We start from the raw sequence: 9768 nt of genomic DNA on the forward strand, positions 1-9768 counted from the left end.
GTCCCTCCCACTTCTGCCCTGGCCCTTACTCATGCCTCTTGGCAGCTTGTCCGTGATTGGAAAAAATGATTCACGCTGAAGTTGCTGTTGTCTGCACAGCTTCTAAAGGCCTGCAACATGCTCAGGCAGGACAGGGCTGTCGGCGGATCGTGCCTTAGGCTGAATACACGCATACATACAGAAGGGCAACCCTAGTAGCCCACGTGGGACTGGAAGGTGAAATATTATATAAAATAGAAGGAATATGTGATGGTCGTAATAATTCATACTTTTCAAGTATGGTGGTGCCACAGAAAGCACCCTCACCTCCATGGCTCATTCTGCTAGACGCCGAAGAGGTAGCTAGCTACCTATTAAACAGAAAGGTGATCACAAAAGAAAGTAAAGAATATATAAATTAAATACATTATACTTAGCAGAATATGTAATACCAAATTGACGCGACAAATTGTTGATGGGGTTCCCAGTAAGATATTGTGATTAGGATTACCCAGCTTTAGGGACTTCCCTGGCGGTCCAGTGGTTAAGACTTTGCCTTCCAATGCAGGGGGTGCAGGTTCTACCCCTGGTCGGGGAGCTAAGATCCCACATGCCTCTTGGCCAAAAAACCGAAACATAAAACAGAAGCAATATTCAATAAAGACTAAACAAATTTGTTGTTAATAAATTAAAGACTTTAAAAATGGTCCACATCAAAACAAAACAAAAAAAAAAGCCTTTGGAAAAAAAAGGATTATTTTGCCCTGGAATCTCTTTGCGAAGTCTGCTGTTTGCATATTCCAGAGTTTTCCTGCCTTCCTGCAACTCCTTTTTTCGGTGGGAACTCCTCCCTTCCTACCGAATCTGTTCTCCGGAAAAGGACCTGAAACTGAGCCAATTACTTATCTGCTGTGCTCATTTAATATTCCCTGTTGTTCATTTACCACATTGCCGCATAATAATCTATTTTATTGTACGATCTCCTCTATCTCACTATGAGAATCTTGAAGGTAAGGACCAAGCCTCATTCATTTTTATAATGCCAACACTTGGTATGGTCTTGATAGACAATGTGCAGTCAATTAATGCTTGTTGACTAAATGAAAGAGAGCCACTCATTTTGCTAAACTAAGAGTGACTAATAGCTTCCCTTCTCTCCATGCCCTGGGTGTTTTATTATGAACCAGGATCAAAGTCATAAACTAAATGAGTTGAACTCCTAAAGTAGAATTTTAGGCATCAGGGGAGCAAGTAGAGGTAAGAAGGTCATAACAGGGTGATGTGGACAGGATACCACTCGAAAATGACACTATCCAGCTGTGGTGTGGAAACGTGGGTTTAAACGGGCCGAATCATAAATTTAGAAACTGACTCTACAACTCACTGCTTGAGAAATCCTAGGCAAAGTGATTAACCTCGGTAGCCTCAGTTTCCTCATCTGTAAAATGAGACACATATATACACGAAGAGACAATGCACATAAAGTGTCTGGTCCATAGCATGTAGTTATTATCAGCATTTCGCCTATTCTCCAGGCAGGCACAGGCTCAGGGAATAATCATAATGGCCAAAAGGCTGGTGCAGGATATTCACATTTAATTCACTGCCATATTTTACTGAACACCTGGTACCTGCTTGCTACTGTGTCCCAAAGATTTAATGAGACTTGCACTTAAATCAGAAATCTTTGTCCACTCTCTCTTTTGATGTCTGAATTCCCTTTACAACTCTCCTGTTCAGGGCTTGTCTAACCTGGGCAGAAACACTTCCAGAGACAGGAATTCAGCAATACCCAAGGAAGCCTGGATGTAACTCTGACTCTTGGAAATAAATGTTTCTTTAAAAATATTTAGTGGGAAATGACATAACTGTTTGTAGGAAGAAGCATTTGCTTTATAATTCCAAAACTAATCTATAATTGTCTTCTCTCGCTTTTATATGCCACAAAAAAAAAAAAACCAAAACATGTTATTGACTTTGTATTTAAAAGAGTAGATTTTGTGTGTGGGAGGGACGAAATACAGCTCAAAAAATGAATTAGTCATTCATTCATCATACAACTTTATCAAGCAATAATTTCCTCTAGATCAACAACAGTAATCATCAGCTCAGATATTTAATAACCTAGGAGACTGTTTTGTTTGTGCTTTTCCTTACCTGTAGGTTGAAATATTCCAAATGTTGTAACTTGATGGCTCAGCATTCTGGGGGCGGTGGCTTGGTACACCCAACCACTCCCAGAATGACTCAGAGGAGCTTTGTTACAGCACGCTTAGAGTGGTTTTCTCCCTCTCTCTCTTCTCTTCCAAGAAGATGAATTTCAGCCGCAAATTCTTAAGCACCCTCCCCAAATACCTACAAATCATCAAGTGGATTTTTTTTCCCACTGATCAGTGTTCTTCCCACTGACGCCTATGACAGCTCTCCCGTACAACAGAGGAATAACCCGAATCTTACACGTTTTCAACAAATTACAGAAATTGCACAATAAAGGGTCCCCTCTACTCACTGAGGACTATAATCTCCTTTCTGCACATGGAGAAACTGAGTCAGGAAAGATAAGGCAACTTCACCTTAGAGTTTCTGAGATAGAAAAAAAGTTTCCAAAACCCCAGATTTATAATCCTTAACCCTGACTATGTCCATTTCGAGAATCCAACAGCTTAACATGTTTTCATACTTCTTGTCTTATCATCATCTAGTGTTTGAGAAGCCTAAAATTCCATCTAGAAGAAATTTTATATTAAACAACAACCTTTTCTGGAAAATAATTTACATGAATTCTGCTAATGTACATGAATTTACATGAAATTTTACTAAGATGCAAACTTAAGGGGGAAAAAAGCTAAGTGAAAAAAATAAAGATCAGGAATCCAGAGAGAAACCACAGACAACCAGATGGCATAAGTGGCATAATTTGCCTTTAAAATCCTTAATACTGTGTGTAAAGGCATAATCCAAGCAGAAAATTCACATCACTTAGATTTGGTTGATGGATGTAGAGAAAAGAGAGATGACAGTGTGGGAAAGAGAATTCATCTTGGAGTTGATTCTGAGCCACACTCTGCTAGGTGTTAATCATCGGCAAAATATTTAACTTCTCTGGACCTCGGAATCCTTCACAGTAAAAAGGAGGGAGGGGTTGGACTCATTGTCCTTATGTTCCTTTTGGATGTAAAGGTCAAAGAGTGAAAGCCTGCCTTCACCTAACCAAACAGAGCTCAATTACTCTTGAAAATGGATAGTATGGAATACATTGGGATGTGACATAAAAATAAAATAAAAATTAAACATATTAGTTCATTAATGACTGGGTATTAATTCATTAGGTAACAGAGCTATATGATCTGGTGACTTCACATTCAGCTGTTCAAATATTTGCATATATACACTATGTTATCATTTTCTTTTCTTATATAATTCTTATAGGACAAAAGGAACAAATAGAAGAATCAAAATGCAACCTTTCCAAAATATCCAGTAGAAATAAGAATTTCAATACAACTGGTAGGAATGTACATTGGTCAACTCTTCTGGGAAATAATTTAGCAATATGTTACCTTATTAGTAATCATCTCCTTCAGCCCAATAATACAGCTTTTAGAAATCTTTTTTAAGGAAATAATTACAGATAAGGTCAGTGATTAATGTACAGAAATGTCCATGTTTGTATTATTTATAACAGAAAAACTAGAAACTAGCTGAATGTCCATCAATAAGCAAATAACTTAAAAAATGTTTTCTAAGACTAATACTCACAAAATTAAGTTGTCTAAGAGTAGGTTATATATATATATATATATTAAATATGTATATGGAAACTTTTGTTTTATGCCGTAATGCACTTAAGGTTGTATGATTTATATTAAGAAATTATGTGTGTGTGTGTACTTAAAAGAAAATGCATAAAATAATTTTAACAGTAGTTATTTCTGGCTGATGAAATTAAAGAGTATTTTTATTTTCTGTCTATAGTTTCCTGTATCTTCCAAATTTCCTACAGTCATCATATGTCATTTCTATGACTAAAAAGTTATGTTTCTTTTTTTTTGAATTTTTGAATTTTATTTATTTTTTATACAGCAGGTTCTTATTAGTTTTCTATTTTATACATATTAGTGTATATATGTCAAAGGTTATGTTTCTTGACAAGTTACTTTCCAAAAGCTGTCTGCCACAACTGGGCCTTCACATAATAAATCTCCCATCAGCCAATTACTACTGTGTTGTACAACAGATACCTTCTATTTTAGTTGTTAATAAAGGGATACACAGGTTTAAAAAAAAAAAAAAAAGTTGTGCTTCTTAAGAAGTTAGCAATTCCAGAGTTTCCCTTGATGAGGTCTAGGACTGCTCAGTGGCCCAGCAGAAGCTGATGTCACACCCCAGACCAGCAAGCAACCCCGACCCTTTCAAGATGAGCCAGGTCAGGGAAGACGGAGCCCGAGGGTCTGGGGCACAGGATCCCCCAGCAGGAAGGGAGCACAGGTGGGGCACACCTGGCCCTCTTTCTCCTCCTTCTTCCTCCTCTTCCACAGCACCAGCCCACGTGCTGTCTCAGTTGCCACTGTGATCTCTGCCTCACTACCTGATGCAATAAAGCATTCAAGGAGAAGCGATGGTCAACTCTGAAGGAAACCTGGCTGTGACCAAGTCCAAATCCCTGTCTCACTCAAATGTCCATCAACTGATGAACAGATGGATAAAATATGGTATATCCATACCATAGAATTTTTTCAGCCACAAAAAGAATGAATTACGGATGCATGCTGCAATGTAGATGAACTTTGGAAATACTATACTAAGTGAAAGAAGCATAATATGCTTTTAAAAGGAAACGTCCAGAATAGGCAAATCTATAGAGATATAAGGTAGATTAGTAGTTGCCTAGACTCGGGGTGGAGACTAGGGGAAATAGGTAGTGTTGCTAAAGGGCATAAGGTTTCTTTCTGGGGTGATGAAAATGTTATAAAAATTAATCATGAGAATGGTTATTTCACAACTTTGTGAATATACTAAATATACTAAAAGTTAATTCACAACTTTGTGAATATACTAAAAGTCACTAAACTGTATGCTTTAAATGGATGAATTGTACAGTATGTGAACTATATCTCAATAAAGCAGTTACCAAAAAATAAATAGATAAATAAATAAATAACCAAATCCCTTGTCTGCACCTGGCGAAAACTAAGCCCACAGTGTCTTGTGTGCACATGTTTAAAAGCGATATGAGTAAGACCTTTAACTACACACCTTGTCATAACCATTTTACATAAGTTCTATTTTTATTCCATTTTATAACTGAAAAGGAAAAAACTACAGAGGCACAGGGCTGGTGAGTAACTTCCCCCAGCTCCCAACGTTAGTAAATGGTGGAACCAGATTTAAATCCAGGCAGAGTTCTTAATAAGCACACTTGTATTAAACACCATAGTCCTGTGTTTAATTTGAGATTAAATGTACCCATTTAATGAGGAGTGTGGGCTATATTACGTGGGAGATAAGAAATACTCCTTCCTCTAATAAGCATTAGTCCTATGTGATGACAGGACCACTTAAATGAGAGAGAGAATGTAAGAATTCACACGTCTCAAAAACATGAAGTCAACTAGCTTCACATGGAACGGGAGGAAATTCTCAAGGAGGTTTCCAAAGAATTTGGGGGAAGAGGAAGAAATGTATGAATCAACCTACACTATGTAGTACGTAAGGCCCCATGGCAGGCTCTTCAGATGAGAACTGTTAAGTCCTGGTCTCTACCACCTAAGATGGGATTTAAGGGTGATTCCTTCCATCCAGTGTCCTCTTGTTCCCACACCTGGAGGACTCTGTGATTTGCTTGTTGTAGCTCCAAATCCATTCAATGAAAAACTTGAGACCAGACATTTCTTCGCTGTGCCCCGTTCTGTACTTGTACCCCTTCATACACACCCACTTCTTATGTGCATTTGAGCCTGGTCTCTCCCCAGACCCTAAGCCGAATGGAGAGCAGGACCACGTTTTATTTATCTATACATCCCTTAGAACTCACGCAGTGCTTTGCACACTAAACATTAAATAAACGTCTTAAATTTGTAAAAGGACACATGAGAGGATATCTAGTAGTAGAAGGCAATAAATTATTTGTAACAATGGTATGGTGCAGACAGTGATCATTATGAAAGGAAATGGTGTCCACTTCCAAGAAAGAAAGTTGCTGTTTGAATATTTAGGAACGTAAAGAATTAAAAATTATAGTAGGTAAATCAAAGTTTTCTTTTTTACCCAATTAGATCAAAATATTTATGCTACTGGTTCTTCAACATCATCGTGCCTCAGAATCACGTAGGGGTGGGGAGTGGGGAATCAGGAGAGGAAGTACGATCAGATTGCACATTCCCAGACCCAAATCCCTGGAGACTGTGATTCGATGGGTCTAGACCCTGGAATCAGAAATCCTCCCAGTAGTTCAGAACTGGTTGTTCACAGCTCATGCTTTCAAAATTACAGGCTTCTGGCAGATTACACACCGACAGAGGCCATCCAATAGCATTGAGCAGTGCACGGCTTGTGGGATCTTAGTTCCCTGACCAGAGATCAAACCCAAGCCCCCAGCAGTGGAAGTGCCAAGTCCTAAACACTGGACCATCAGGGAAGTCCCAGTAGTGTTGATTCTGACTTGAGACTGCCTGGCTCCCAGCTCTGCCATTTACCGACTCCATGGCCTTGAGCAAACTACTAAATCTCCCTTTGCCTCAGTCTCCTCATCTGTAAAATGGGGGTGACATTAGCAACTCCTCATGAGAATTAAATGAGATAATACATGTAAAGTGCTTAGAATAGTGCCTGCCACCAATAAATGTCCAGTAAATATTAACTATCATGATTTCTACTCTCTAAAAACTGTAGAGAAGTTATAAATCTCAGAGAGATTATTTTTCCCATACAGTAAACATAAAGAAAAAAGGGGTAGATTTTATTTTAATTGGAAGAAAAATTGATAGTCTTAAAACTTGAGAGAAATTAAGAATTGACTGTATCACACACATACAAGCACACACACATAGGCACACATACATACATACACAATTCATGTGAAATTTCCACTTTCTACATTTAGGTCTGGGTGTCTTGTAAACAGCAAAGAGCAACGACAAAGGAATAAATATGAAAAACAAAAATAAAAGTGGAATTTACTAGTAGCGAGAGAGGAGGATGAAGACCTGGAAGAGGGGACTCTAACATTTCATATTAAATAATGGACATTTTTCATTACTATCACTATGATGACTTATATTTTGATGCTTTGCAGTTCATAGGTTTTTAGTGCATACCCAGCCTTTTCCCCACAGAAATTGTATGTATATTATCTCTTTCAAAGTCAGTTATGGGCTATGATTCCAATTTTACAAGTGAGGAAAGTGATATTAGAAATTTAAATGTAAATGGATTAAATGCTCTAACCAAAAGACACAGACTGGCCGAATGGATACAAAAACAAGAAATTTAAATAACAAATAGTAGGAGATAGAGTCCAGCTCACACCCAGATCTCAGACTCAAAACACTAAGCCTGTTCAAATACCACACTGCCCTCTAATGCTTAAAAAATTTTCTTTTAAATAAATATGGAGTCAAGAATGGAAGAAAATTAATGAAACAAAGAAAATACCTTCCACTTTTATTATCACTTTTCTTTTCAAAGGAGATTTTGAAGGGGAAGTGACAACTCACCACAAGCTGAACCACCATCCTGCTCACTTGGTTAGAATCAAGCCCAGTCCTGCCCCTCTGTGCTCAGCGCCATTCACTGGCAGAGGGTCAAGGCTGCCCTCTGTGATAGTGACTCCCACATGTCCCACTATTATGGAGCCAGGATTCTTGCACACCCCTAAACTGAATTATATTGTCAGCTACACCACTTGTTAGTATTGCAAAGATGCTGTATTCACTCTCCTTGTGTAACATAATACGTCCTTGATATGTGTTTTACACCTATTTTTTTCAAGCTCTTAGTATTCCAGGATTCGATGAGCATACTAGTATTTACCTACTGTTACCAGTCATGGCTTCACAGGAAGAGACCATCAGCCAGAGAAGGAGGAGCCTGAGGAAAGTGGAGCGAGTCTTTGAGTAGATTTGGAGTAGAAGGAGGTTGTGTGAGAATGGCAAGATCCATCCTCTTTACCTGCCCAAAAGATTACAAGGATGTCTTTAATAGCTGAGCAGCCATAACAGCAAGGTTAGCTTTCAGTTAGGAAAAAGAAAACCTAAAAAGGAATGCAGTTCCTTTAAAAGAAAAAAAATCAATAAATAGGATTATTGGCACATGAGTTGAGAATTAAATAGAAAGAAGAAACACGAGGTGCAAATTAAACTGAGATTTCTTACCCGATAAATCAAACCTAGCATTTGATTCCTGAATTAAAAATCTACACAACACAGAAGGTATTAGCAGGTCTTTTCAAGGAGGAGATAAATTACCAAGTCATTATAAAGATCATGAGATGGGGGCTTCCCTGGTGACACAGTGGTTAGGAATCCGCCTGCTAATGCGGGGGACACGGGTTCGAGCCCTGGTCTGGGAAGATCCCACATGCTACAGAGTAACTAAGCCCATGCGCCACAACTACTGAGCCTGCACTCTAGAGCCCGCGAGCCACAACTACTGAGCCCGTGTGCCACAACTACTGAAGCCCGCGCGCCTAGAGCCCGTACTTCGCAACAAGAGAAGCCACCGCAATGAAGAGTAGCCCCCGCTCGCCGCAACTAGAGAAAGCTCGCGCGCAGCAACAAAGACCCAACACAGCCAAAAATAAATAAATAAATATTTATTTTTTTAAAAAAAAAATCATCAGATGGGTTTTAGGTTAGGAGGTGTTTTTAGGTGACTAATAAGACAAACCTAATGTCAGAAAGAGGCTTCTGGGTTTCTTCGTCTTGAAAAACACCTTATGTTGCTTTTCCCCTCACTCTCCCACCATAGACAGCAGTGTTTGTGCTAATGAGACAATCTTATCCAAGGTCTAAGCAATTATATAGGCTGTTGGGGCAATTAATCTGGGTGGAGAACACAAATTTTGTATGTTCCAGCTCCAAAGTGCTGGCATTATTTTAACTTCAACATCTCTACCATGAAAAATCTGAGTGCCAACCCCAGAGTTAAGAAGACTCTTCCCGAGAATTATATCATCTCTTGTTTGATGGAGCCTCACAATTACATGTGATCTGTCAGCCTGAACGGAGCATATTCAAAGTTTAGTGCAAATACTATCTTTGCTTTATACAAGAAGTAATCAGCATACACTAAATACTTCTGACTTAGAGAAAAAACAACTATCGTCTGTCTTCCAACTGCTGGTGTACAATCATTGAGGAGTTGGAATCTAGTGGAAAGCTTTCTGTCCTTGTCACACTATATGGATACCCATAGTGGCAAATTATTTGTTTTTAGTCGTCTGACAAATATTTGCTCATCACTTACCATCTGTCAGACATTACATCATCAGATGTTTCATTGATAATCCCCATGGCCCAGACTGTCCTCGAATCTCTGCACACGGCACAACTTATGGTGTCAGAATTGAGTCAGTGGTCTCTAGCTCCCCTTTTCTCTGACTCTCCTGGTATCTCTCTTCCTCGGCATGAAACTTTAAATTAAGCCATACACAAATTATATTCTCATCTTTCATGGTGACGCCCGCTTAGCTTGGGGCAAGTTACTCTCATCTCTTCTTCAAGTCTTCATTTTCTTATCTTTAAAATGAAGTTAATAACATCTACTTCTTGGGGAAATGGGAGCAATAAT

Source organism: Eubalaena glacialis, chromosome 15, assembly GCF_028564815.1.
Source record: "Eubalaena glacialis isolate mEubGla1 chromosome 15, mEubGla1.1.hap2.+ XY, whole genome shotgun sequence".
In the NCBI taxonomy this organism is placed as follows: Eukaryota; Metazoa; Chordata; class Mammalia; order Artiodactyla; family Balaenidae; genus Eubalaena; species Eubalaena glacialis.